We start from the raw sequence: 12,679 nt of genomic DNA, 5'->3' as shown, positions 1-12,679 counted from the left end.
GGCCGGCCCAGATGTGAACTGTTGGGCGTCCCACACGCTATTTGACGATAAAAGAGAATATGCTTGTTTGCTATAATTGAAATATATTGTGGGTACGTGTCAATGAAAGAGAATATGTTGGCTTGGCTTTAATTTTGAAATATATTATGGGTACGTGTCAATGAAAGAACGGTGAGCGTTGAAAAGGAGAATAAACCCTGATAAAGAAGGTATTGTCTGGTTATGTATGGATTATGCTAATAAAACATGATTCATGCGTAATCCATCCAGTTATGTTATCGTCGGAGAGACTGGTCGAAGCTACCGTGCCCCGAGTGTCGCCGCACAGCTACCAAATGTGGAGACAACCACTACCCTGACACGAAGGTGAATCTGAAGGAAAAAAAACACAAGTTGGCTGGTCGCCGCCATGCCAACTAATGTCACTACTATCAAGATCTCGCGGGACAAACATGACTCGCGAAAAGACCACAGCTCCTCGCTCTGTCGCCCCACCATTGTGGATACCGTTGATACCGTTTTTGGTGAACACATAATTTATTTATCTCGTTGCTTCTCGAAAAAATATTTCTTCCGTTACAACGCACGGACATGTGTGCTAGTCACACCAAATTGGCCGAAACCAGCCCAAAAGGCCCAGAATCACGTGGGCTGGTGGGCTAAACGTGCCGGTGGACCGTCCCATTTTCTAGGCCTAGAGGCTGGGCACATGGGTCGGCTTGGCCCGGCCCGTGTACTAAACGTGCCCTCGCGAGCCTTGTCGTGCCAGGAATATTTGACCCTAAGCTGGGCCGACATGGCCCGCCCAGTGTACTAAACATGCCCTCGCAAGCCCTGTCGTGCGAAATCATTAATTAAGGAGTACTCGTTGCAAAGATCACTCCAATTCCCCTTGTTGCGATAAATGGCGCGCATGCAGCGCGTCACTTATCGCAACCTGGAAGTTTTTCCTTTTTTCGTAGATCTATTTATTCAAAACGTTTTATCTCTCAAACCATGCGTCCAAATCTAAAACCGTTTTCACCGTTGGATTCCTTGCGTCGAAATCTTCAAAATTAGATCCCATGTTGATAGATTTTGACGAATTTTTTTCATGAAAAAAACCGGACGAAAAAACCGAACCGGGAGCATTGGTTTTTTTCCTTTTCGAAAGAGGCATGCCCGTGCCTCTCACGAAATCACAACTGCGCCTCTCGTGGAAGCAAAACCGTGTCTCTCGCGGAAGACAAAGAAAAAGAAAAAGAGAAAATGCGTTTTTTTTTCGTTTTTGAGGAGGCACGGCCGTGACTCTTGTGAAAGCACAACCGTGACTCTCGTAAAAGGAAAAAAAAATAACGCGTTTTTTTCCCTTTTCGAGAGGCATGACCGTGACTCTCGCGAAAGCACAACCATTCTTCTCGCGAAAGCAAAACCATGACTCTTGCGAAAAAAAACAGAAAACATGTTTTTTTCGTTTTCGAGAGGCACGGCTGTGACTCTCGTGAAAGCACATCCGTGCCTCTCACGGAAGCAAAACCGTGACTCTCGTGAAAGAAAAAAAAATAGAAAATGCGTTTTTTTCGTTTTCGAGAGTCACGGCCGTGACTCTCGCGAAAGCAAAACCGTGCCTCTCGCGGAAGCAAACCCGTGACTCTCATGAAAGAAAAAAAGAAAACACATTTTTTCGCGTAAAATATTTTTTTTCCAAATTGTGTTATTGAAAAGCTAAGGAAGGCCGGTGGAAAACCAAAACGTCAAAAAAACCTGAAAAAAATCATTTAAAAAGCCGAAAACACGTGCGAAAAAATAAAAAAATAAAATCCGAAGAAAACGTACAGAGCGTGACACATGGCGAATGGCTGAGAGCGCACCAAGTGGCGGTGATCGTTACGAAGTTCCCGAAGGAACACTCGTTAAATAGTTGCTCTCCTTGTCGTGCCAGGCACATTTGACCCTAAGTCAGGCCGTGCTGGCCCAGGCGGCAAGGTTTGGTTATTACACATGAGACGTAAATTCAAAAAAGGTGAGGCTGCACTTTTTCGTTTTGCGATTTTTTCACAATTGTTTTCTAAATTTATAACCTTTTTTGAATTCATTAATTTTTCTGACTCCGTGTAATATTTTTCAAATGCATGAACTTTGTTCAAATCTGTGAACTCTTTAAAATTCGTGCATATATTTTTCCAATTATTTTTTTCAAAAGTTAAGAACTTTTTTGATACTAAACCTATGAGAATTTCTCGTATCCAAAAAATCCATCATTTGTCCAAATTTACAAAACGAAGTCAGACCAGTGATTTTATTCGCAAAAAGTCAATGGTGTATGGTTGACCAGTCAACACTGAATCGATCAAATAAGGTTAACCCTGAATCGATCAAACAAGCGCACATACGCGAGGTAGAACAAGAGCGGGCGTGGGGCTGCTTTTGTGGGCCGGCCCGCTAGTGCGAGGCGTGTGTGCTCATCAGCCACCTCCCCAATTTATTCCATAAGCCGCCTCTTTTATTCATTACGGCTTTCAAACTAGTTATGGGATAATTAATTTAAAAGTCTCAACTCAACAAATTTAAGAAGCGGCTTATTTTTTAACCTGGAAAGAAGCAACTTATTTTTTAAGCCGCACAAAAGAACCGACCAAGCGCTAATTAGGACCTCTCTAGAAAGATTGTACGAAATCAGTCAAATCACTAGTTAAAGGTTACCCCATGTATATTCACAAAAAAGGGGTTACCCCATGTAAAGGTCACTCATCAGTCATCACCTTCTCCAGCGCTGACAATTGGCCCACCCCATGTGTGCCGCTTGTTGCAACTTGGTAATTTTCGGTTTTTCGTAGATTTGGATGAGAGACAACCGAAGTGGGGAAAGTTTGTTAGGTTTTTCATAGATTTGGATGAGAGACAACCGAAGGTTATTCAATTGGCCCATCACTAGTTAAAGGTTTTCCGTAGATTTGGATGAGAGCGCGGGAAAAGTTTGTTAGGAGAAGTGGAGCAGGAGTTTGGGAAACAAAGACAACCGAAGACGCGAACGTCGGAGTAATTTGGATGAGAGAGAAATAAAGAGAAGTAAGGAGTAGTTTATGGGTTAACTTTGGATGGACGAATATTGGGTAAATATGTGGCCGTGTGGAGGGCCTTAGCCTAGAACTTCGGAGGCATAGAAGATTGAACAAGCAGAGTGCGGATGATGTCATTAAGAGTACGAAGAGAACGCTCGGCTTTGCCTTTTTGAGGGGAGGTAAAACAGGAGAAGCGCAAGAGAATTCCATATTGTACAAAGAAATTTCGATTTTCAAAGTTGTCAAAATTCACGACCATTATCACATTGGATGAATCTTATAGGGAGGAAAAAGTGGACCGAGACATAGCGCTGAAAATTAAGAAATATATTATGAACGTCGGATTTGTTGCATAAAGGAAAAGTCCAAACATAATGAGTAAAATCATCAAGAATCACGAGATAATACTTAAAACCAGATACACTTTCTATGGGTGATGTCCAGAGATCACAATGAAGTAATTCAAAAGGAAAAGTACTAGAGGATTGAGAGGAACTAAATGGAAGGCGAACATGTTTGCCCAATTGACATGACTGACACATAGAAGAATTATGAGAGTCTCTATTACAAAGTATTGAAAATTCACTAAGAAGTGTGGATTACACATTTTTATTGGGATGGCCGAGATGTTGGTGCCATAGATCAACAGAGGCCACCATAGATGTTGGAGGAGCAGCGACCGAAGCACCATGGAGAGAATATAAATCACCGGAGCTATTGAATCGAGCGATCTCGGCTTTGGTCGGGTAGTCCTTCACAGACAAACCGAAGGTGTCAAACTCAATGGAAACATGATTATCAGTGGTGATTTGGCGAACAGAAATCAGATTTTTAATAAGAGCAAGAGCTACAAGAACATCACGAAGAAGCAAAGGCTTAATTGGGGATTGGATTTGAGCCTGAACGACATAGTAAATAGGAATAGAAGATCCATCACCGATAGTAATAGAGAGAAAAGACTAAGATGTGAAAGAAGAAAGCAAATTACTCGATGCAGACATATGACGAGAAGCACCAGAATCGAAAATCCAATCCGTACCTGAGTTCCATTGTGCAGCAAAGTTGTTCATGGCTTGTAGAAAAGCAGCTTGGTCCCAGCTCGGAGTCGAAGTAGAGGCCGGTGTAGTCATGGGAGCTTGCCGGTGTGGTGGCGTCGGCAATAGGGCCAGCATCAGCGTAAAGAGAGAGACACCATCATTGTACTGCTACATGTAGGAGGATGATGGAGCGTCATAGGATGCATAAGGACTGGTACTATTGTAGATCGGTGGCGTGTAGGAGGGAGCAGCATGGTACGCAGCCGTCGGCTGTCGAGGCGTGAGGACGGGCGCGCCGGTGTGAGGGCGAGCACCGGGCTGCCAGCCACCGGTATGGGTAGGCGGGGCACCATATGGTGTAGGGGTGGACCAAGGCATAGGCCATGCCTGGACTAGCCCTGTCCATGGATCAAGAGATGGGCTCCATTCGGGCGGCGATGGTGGTGCAGTTGATGAAGCCGAGGGCGGTGGTGGTGCAGTTGGTGGAGCCGAGGCACAGCAGGATCGGGTGCCATGCGGAACTGCGGCGGCCTAGGGTTTTTGCCTCGGTAGTTGGGACTTGGACGCCAACTGGATGGTTGAGGAGGTGTTGTTGGTGGAGGTGGCGGTGGCGGCGTCGACACTGGCGGACGAGGAGAATCAGTGAAGACCTGAGGACGAGAGTCCTTCGTAGTTAGGGCACGATGGGCCCATTGGAGCATCGAGCGAACCTCAGCGAAGGAGGGACGCGGACGCATCATAGGGATGAAGGAGGCCTGCTTCTCGAACCACTTGTTGAGACCGACGAGGAGGACGTTGATGAGCCGGCGATCTTCGATCAGATCACCAAGTTCGCGGAGTTCATCTGCGATCGCCTTGAGGCGTTGGCAGTAGATGCCGACTGGTGAATAACCTTGCACCGAATTCCGAAGCTCGGTGTGGAGATAGTTGGTGCGAGCATCAACGTTGTCCTGGAAGAGATGACGAAAGGCCGCCCATAGATCGGTGGCGGAGGCACCGTCACAGTGGATGAGATTGAAGATCTCTGTGGAGACTCACATGTAGATCCCTTGACCCATTGCGCATCATGAAGTTGAGGAAGAGAGTCGTCGGCAACGTGAGAGTGGAGATTGCATCGCCCAAGGTGGACGTAGAAAAGGTGACGCCAATGGTAGTAGTTGTGAGCAGTGAGGTCTAGGGTTACGGGGATGTAGGGGCTAATATCGGAGATGGTGTCGGTGAAGGAGATGGAAGGGGGTATTGGTGGAGGTAGAGCTAGAGTAGAGGTAGAGGTACTACTAGGAAAAGGCCTACTAATGACGCACCGGTTTTGCCCACTAATGGCGCATCACCGGTGCGCCATTAGTAGCATGTCACTAGTAATTTTTACTAATGGCGCACCACTGGTGCGCCATTAGTATCTGGTATACTAATGGCGCACCATCCAGTGCGCCATTAGTATATAACACCATGCGCTATTAGTGTGCCTCCCAGGGGCCATATTTAACCATGTGCTTTGGCACACTAATGGCGCACTGCGGATGGATGCACCATTAGTATACTTGGCATACTAATGGCGCACTCTGTAGTGATGCACCATTAGTATGAATATTAGGTTTTTTTACTTTTCTGATTTTTGCACATGTTACAAAATATATTATTTGACAGAATATAGACAGTAGCACACAACAACAGCAGATTCATCGAATACAATAGAAGATTAGTCTCCGAATACAATTCATCATATTAGTCTCCGAATTCAAAAGACCGAACAAAGATAAAACATTACAAGTCTCGAGACCGCGAGTATCGAGTTTGTCGGAAGTAATACTAATCCTAACAAGTCCTACTAATCATCGTTATACAACTTCTACTCGTTATTCATAACAAGTCATACGATCATCATCTTGATAGTCTTCGAACCAACCCTACTTAATTGTTCTTAGCACATGATCATCAGTATTAGGCAGGACCTAAATACCCTATTTAAGCTAAAATAGCATAAAACAATATAGACCCTGACTCTCCATTATGGAGAATGAAGAACATCCTGTCTCCAATTCTTGCGCTTCGCTTCCTTTTGCTTCCAAGAAGCTCCTTACGACTGTCCATACATTCTTTCCATCCTTTGATTTTCATGTCTCCACTTCTTTTAGAAATCTCGTATGGACAGTTGAGATTCGTAGGACGACCTGGCTGTATGTTCAAAACATTAACACTACCTTTCAGATACATCATATGAGGCACACAATTCTCTGTGATTATCTGTTGAAAAACATAGTAATAACTTCATAGTTAGCAATGATGTACTAGTTTTAGAAGTATGCAAAAGATGCACGGATGTCGTAATAGTAAAAATCTTACCAGGGTATCTCCATGGTAGTTACCGTAGTTGAACACATGCACTAGTGGCACGTATTTACCATAATGTTGAGGAGTTTGATTGTAGATATTGTAATTCTCAGTGTCAGTACAAAATCCGACCAAATGATTTTTCTCCTTATAAGTTGTTAATTCGGAGCCATCGGTGTAGTGGGTTTTGTCTACCATCTCCCGCACATTCTTTGAACAATAAAAATAAGCTGTCAATGGAAATAAGCTGTCAACTATTTTGAAATAAACAATATAAATTAGCTAATAACTATGTTTGAGAAACTCACATAGCGGTAGAACTGGAGGCGTATCAACAAGGACCCAAATATCCATATTGTCTTGGTTGATGTCAGGATTATCAAGATCCATGGTGATAAGCATACCCTCATCAAAACCATACATCTTGCAAAATGCTTCCCAATTTTTGCAACCAAAATGGGTTACGCTCTCAGAATTATATAGATTTACTTCAAAGTCCACATCGTGATGAGTCCTTAGGTGAATTTTCTTTGTTTCAGAAATTTCATGGTCTTCAAAATCCATCCTCTCCAAGACATAGCGTCTTGCATGGCATGTGATAAGCTATACTCGAATTGTAAAAGATGAAAATTACACATTGAAATAGTTGAAGTCATGCTTAATTATGAAAATAACACTTGTCATCGTTGTGTACCGTTTCAACTTCGAAGGTCTCCTCGAGCTTAATGCTGAAGCGCTGATCATCGTCTAGGTGAGGCATGTCGCACAGACCTCGATCGTCGTGGCACCAGTCGCACTCCGCCGGGAGACTTTCGTCGTCCGATGATGATGACGACATATCCTACGTTCATAATTCAAAACTACATCATTTAGGGTTTGTCGACACCGAGGCATCCTAAAAGCTAAGCTTTTATCATTTAGGGTTTGTCGACGCCGAGGCACCCTAAAAGCCTAAGCTTTCATCATTTAGGTTCTTATCGACACCGAGGCACCCTAAAAGCCAAGGTTTTATCATTTAGGGTTTGTCGATGTCAAGGCACCCTAAAAGCCTAAGCTTTCATCATTTAGGTTTTGTCGACGCCGAGGCACCCTAAAAGCCTAAGCGTACATCATTTAGGTTCTCATCGACACCGAGGCACCCTATAGAAGCCAAGTTAAGTTTTCATCATTTAGGGTTTATCGATGCCGAGGCACCCTAGGTTGGGCCTAATCACTTGGCACTAATCACTTGGCTCTATTGCCACCTATGTTGGGTTTATCATCTAGGGTTTATCGATGCTAACGAGAATTCTAAGTTGGGCCTAATCACTTGGCTCTATTGCCACCTATGGTTTAATGCAGCAAGAATGGCGGGGCAGTTGATCCTACTTAATTAAGTACTAAGATACCCCGGCCCATGCATTAGTAGCAAGTACCCCATATGTCCGATTTTAGCAAAGTCATGCTAAAATTCACGGAAAATTTCAGCATGACCTTTGCTGAAAATAAGACATACGGAGTACCCGAATTTTCCGTAACGGAAGTTAATCGACATTCCGACAAACTCAAGGGCCTCTCGGGGTACCTGCAAAATCATCACGACACGATGGTCGGAGACAAAACCCAGCAAACTAGCACCACAATGTGCCTCTACTTTCATATGGATGAAAAGGCCACAGACCATATGGTCCTCTGCTTTCATATGGACAAAAATCAGCTCAACTTATGTGAGCTTCCATTCCAGATCTAATAGGTCACCCAACAAAAAATCATGAATAGTTTTAGCTGAAAAAAATCATGGATTGCTGTTAACTGAAAATTAGTGAAAGAAACTGTTGCTGATCATGGATTACTGTTAATTAAAAATAGAGCATCTGGCTTGTCTTATCATGTTCACTAAGTCCACAAAAATGAATAGGTTCAGTAAACTTGAAGTACTCAACACTAAACATGGTTCAGAGCTCAGTACACTACACTACATCGTGCAATGGTTCAGACCTCACTACACTAGAACAAGCTCACTACACTACACTACACTACACATGCTTAAACTCTGAACATAAACAAACACCAGCAATGCAATATGTAAACTACCTCTATTTCTAGGCAACAAGAGTTATCATCAATGCTTTTGAGTTTATTAAGTACCTTCAGTTCTGAGTTTTAAACGTCATAAGAGCTTCACAGAATCTTGAATCCTCCAAATCACTCTTAACAGTTCTGCATTGCACAAAGGCAGCAATGAGCCAATGATATCAGTAGCAATAATAGGTGCTTACATTCTCATAACATCAGTATTAGTTAACCAAAATTCAACCTACAGAGTTCTAGTACAGTGAGTAACTCCCAATTCTTTTAATAGAAGCACAATTAACAACACAACTAGGGAGTCCAGGACAATGCCACCAGATAGAATTTGAAGGAAAAACGTTCTTCCAGAACCTTCAAGCCACAATCATACATAGAGTGGCTGATCATATAAGCTATATTTAAATAAACATCAACTAAATTTGATGATAAGAAAAACTACAATCACATTGATACAAACTAGAGCATATAGCAATAGTAAATTGCTGCTCCATATAGCAATAGTAATGCACCTAATCAACATTGTAGAGCATCCTGTTACAAACTTGTTCTGATCCTGCAAATTAATGGGGAGGAAGAACTAGGGAGGGAGGGAATGGTAATGGTTCAGAGAAGAACAATAGTAATGCTCCATATAGTAATAGTAATGCTCCATATGTTCTGATCCATATAGCAAGAAGAACTAGGGAGGGAGGGAATGGGGAGGAAGGGTGGAGAGGGAGGAAGGAGGAGAGGTACCTGGGCGGGCGTGGCCAGTCGCCGGAGGGGTCGGGGTCGGCGGTGGCGTCGAAGGGGTGGCTCGAGGGCGTCCGAGCTCGTCCGGGTCCTCATAGTCGAAGAGGAAGACGATGGCGGTCCTCCTGGGCGCCTCGGTTGGTCGTGGGGAGGTCGTCGGCCACGTGCTTCGCGGGTCGGGGGGCGCGGGGGCGGCGGCGCGGGGGAGCGGGGGTGGCGGCACGGGGGAGCCGGAGCGGGTGTGGCGAGGGATGGAAGGGGATCTGGCGAGGGAGAGGGAAGGAGGTATCGGGTGAAGGGCCGGGTATCCAGCTATAGAGGAGGGAATGTTAGTAATGGCGCACCATCGAGGGGTGCGCCATAAAAACACTCATAGCAATGGCGCCCCATTCTCTAGTGCGCCATTAGTAACTTCTTTTCTGATAGCAACGGCGCACCCTCCTCTGGTGCGCCATTAGTAACTTCTTTTTTTCATTATTTCTTGTTGCATCTAATAATTTGTTTTTTATCAAATTTGTTATTTTCATGAGGACTAGAACAAAATATATCATCAAATATTATCAAATTTGTTTTTTAATATCATCAAATTTGTTTTTTATTTTTAATTGAAAATATCATCAAATTTGTTATTTGAAAATATCATCAAATTTGTTATTTGAAAATATTATCAAAAAGCGGGGGAGGGTGCGGGGTGTCGGCGGCCGCGGTGGAGCGGGCCGGGGGAGGGTGCAGGGGGTCGGCGGCGGCGGTGGAGCGGGGGAGGGTGCGGGGGGTCGGCGGCGGCGGTGGAGCGGGGGAGGGTGCGGTGGGTCGTCGGCGGCGGTGGAGCGGGGGAGGGTGCGGGGGGTCGTCGGCGGCGGCGTGGGTCGGGGCAGCGGGGGGAATTAGCTAGGGGGGCGAGGAAGAGGGATGAAGGGGATCTGGCGAGAGGGAGGGAATTAGCTAGGGGGAATCTTACTAATGGCGCACCAGCGATCGGTGCGCCATTAGTAATCTTTTTTTACATAGCAATGGCGCACCGGGCAGAAGTGCGCCATTAGTAATCTTTTTTATACATAGCAATGGCGCACCAGGCAGAGGTGCGCCATTAGTAATCTTTTTATATATATAGCAATGGCGCACCAGCCAGAGGTGCGCCATAAGTAATTTTTTTGTTGCATGTAATAATTTTTTAGAAAATGAATATGAATATGAAATAGTAATATTTTTTTTATAAAAACAGTAATAATTGTTGTTTAACAACAATTGTAGTCTACACTTTTTTATTATTATTTTTTATAAAATGAAGAGGGGAGAGGAGGCGCGGGTGGGATCAAGATCGAGATGGAGGGGGAATCGAGATCGAGATGGAGGGGGATCGAGGTCGAGTGTCCTCATGAATATTCAATATTTTATCATATTGAATATGAAAACTGGTGCGCCATTAGTATATAGTAGTGGCGCACTACTTCTCTAGTGCGCCATTAGTGTCAATCCTATCTATAGCCCTTTTCCTAGTAGTGAGGCGGAGGAGGCCATGGCCACTGCGACCTTGGCGGCGAGCCGCTTGAAGTAGCCGGACGGCGGCGGCGGTGGCGGGGCTGACGGGTTAGCCATATCCTAGGATCGAAAGTCTGATACCATGTACAAATGTATTAAATAATTGTTGATGCAATATTGTACCGGTACAAGAAGTATATATAAAAACTAAGCCGCACCTACCTAACTTTATTACAAACCGAGTAAGAGTCATAATCCTAATACAAGTTGTATTCTAACAGGAGGCCTCAAAAAGATGACCATTGGTTAGTTGCTTCCTATAGTAAGGTCCAACATAGATAGAGATAAAAATAAATCCTGAAATCTAAAAAGTGTTTACGCATTATTTAGACGAATCGAGTGGCCGCTCTTGTTCGCACATCACGCTGGCTCCGTCACTTATCGAATGCATGCATGAACATGTTTTGTCTCTTAATGCATGTGATTGGTGGCATTAAATGCGATCAGACTTATCACGTGTGAATAGAAAAAACAAATTCACACATATTTATTTCAGATTTTCAATTTTAAAAAGTCATATCTTTTAAACCACACATCAAAATTCAGATCCGTTTGCACCGTTGGATTCCTCGTGACGAGATCTATGAAACTAAATCCCGCATGGGCATGTTTTGATGAATTTTTTCTATGCCAACTTTCGTGCTATATTATGCAACTTTAGTAATGTATTGTGCAATTTTAGTACTACATCGTGCAACTTTTTTCAAAACCAATTTTTGGATCTGCATGATTCAACTTTCGTAAGGTTGCAATGTAGCAACCATGACAATTTTGATGTGCAACTACCAAGTACCAAGTAGTCGTTGTGCAACCCTCCTCCCTATTCGTGGATGCGTAGTTTTTTACTGTCGACACACCCTACTCCCACCTCCCTTGCAAGAGATTTGTGTAACTTAGTCTATTGTTCAAGTCAACTGCCTATTAGTCAAAGTCCAACTCCTTCCCCTTCCTATTTATGGACATGTATTTTTAATTGGCGGGGGTAATAAACAAAGTTGCACAAACTCTGCTAGATAGTTGGCCAGGCAACATACGAAGTTGCACATCTCACAAGCAAGGACAATTGAACAGTAAAAATTGACATTCATGAGGGTTGTGAAAAGATACATATATCAGAGTGCGAAAGTTGCGAATCTCACTAGCAGGGGTGGTTTGTACCGTGTGCTAGCAGGGAAACTACACATCCATGGGGGTATATGAGAAAGTTGCATATCACTGTTAGACAGTTGGCTGTGGCAGTATCCGAAGTTGCACAACCACTACTAAAAATTTGGCGGATGCAGTAAATAGTGAAAGCACATCCACGGGCAAATGGAAAGTTGCACGTCAATTACTAGGCAGTTGGCCTGAGCAACAGAGGAAATTGCTCATCTCACTGGAAGAGGTAGTTTGAGGGGATGGAGGTGACATCAGTGAAAACTGCACGTCCACGGGGTAGGCGGAAAGTTGCACATCCATGGTCAGCTAGTTGCACATCGACTACTAGGCAATTGCACAAAACGAGGTACTAAATTGCATAATTTTTTTTATCGAAACATACCCATGCGGGATCTAGTTTCGAAGAGCACGTCGTAAGGGTTCCAACGGTGAAAGCGGATCTTAATTTTGATGTTTGGTTCAAAAATTATGGCTTTTAAAATGAAAAGGAACTTTAAATTAATGTGTTCATACCTGGATGCTTTCCAACCCGTAATTAAAAACGGGTTCGGCTCATCTGCTAGATTCCCAGCAAGAATTATTGTGCAGGGTGAATAGGCGCCACGTGTCCTTGTGGGCCAAGAGCTCCAACTAACTTATATTTAGTTTATTTCTTCTTACTGCTTTGGTCCTTTGTCACCAGCGCTCTGGGCGAAAGAAATACTCCCATGAACACGTGGCATAAACTAAATCTAAAATAGTTGAAGCTCTTGGCCCACAAGGACACGTGGC

Source organism: Triticum aestivum, chromosome 7A, assembly GCF_018294505.1.
Source record: "Triticum aestivum cultivar Chinese Spring chromosome 7A, IWGSC CS RefSeq v2.1, whole genome shotgun sequence".
Taxonomy (NCBI): domain Eukaryota; kingdom Viridiplantae; phylum Streptophyta; class Magnoliopsida; order Poales; family Poaceae; genus Triticum; species Triticum aestivum.
This window is presented reverse-complemented; position numbering follows the sequence as displayed.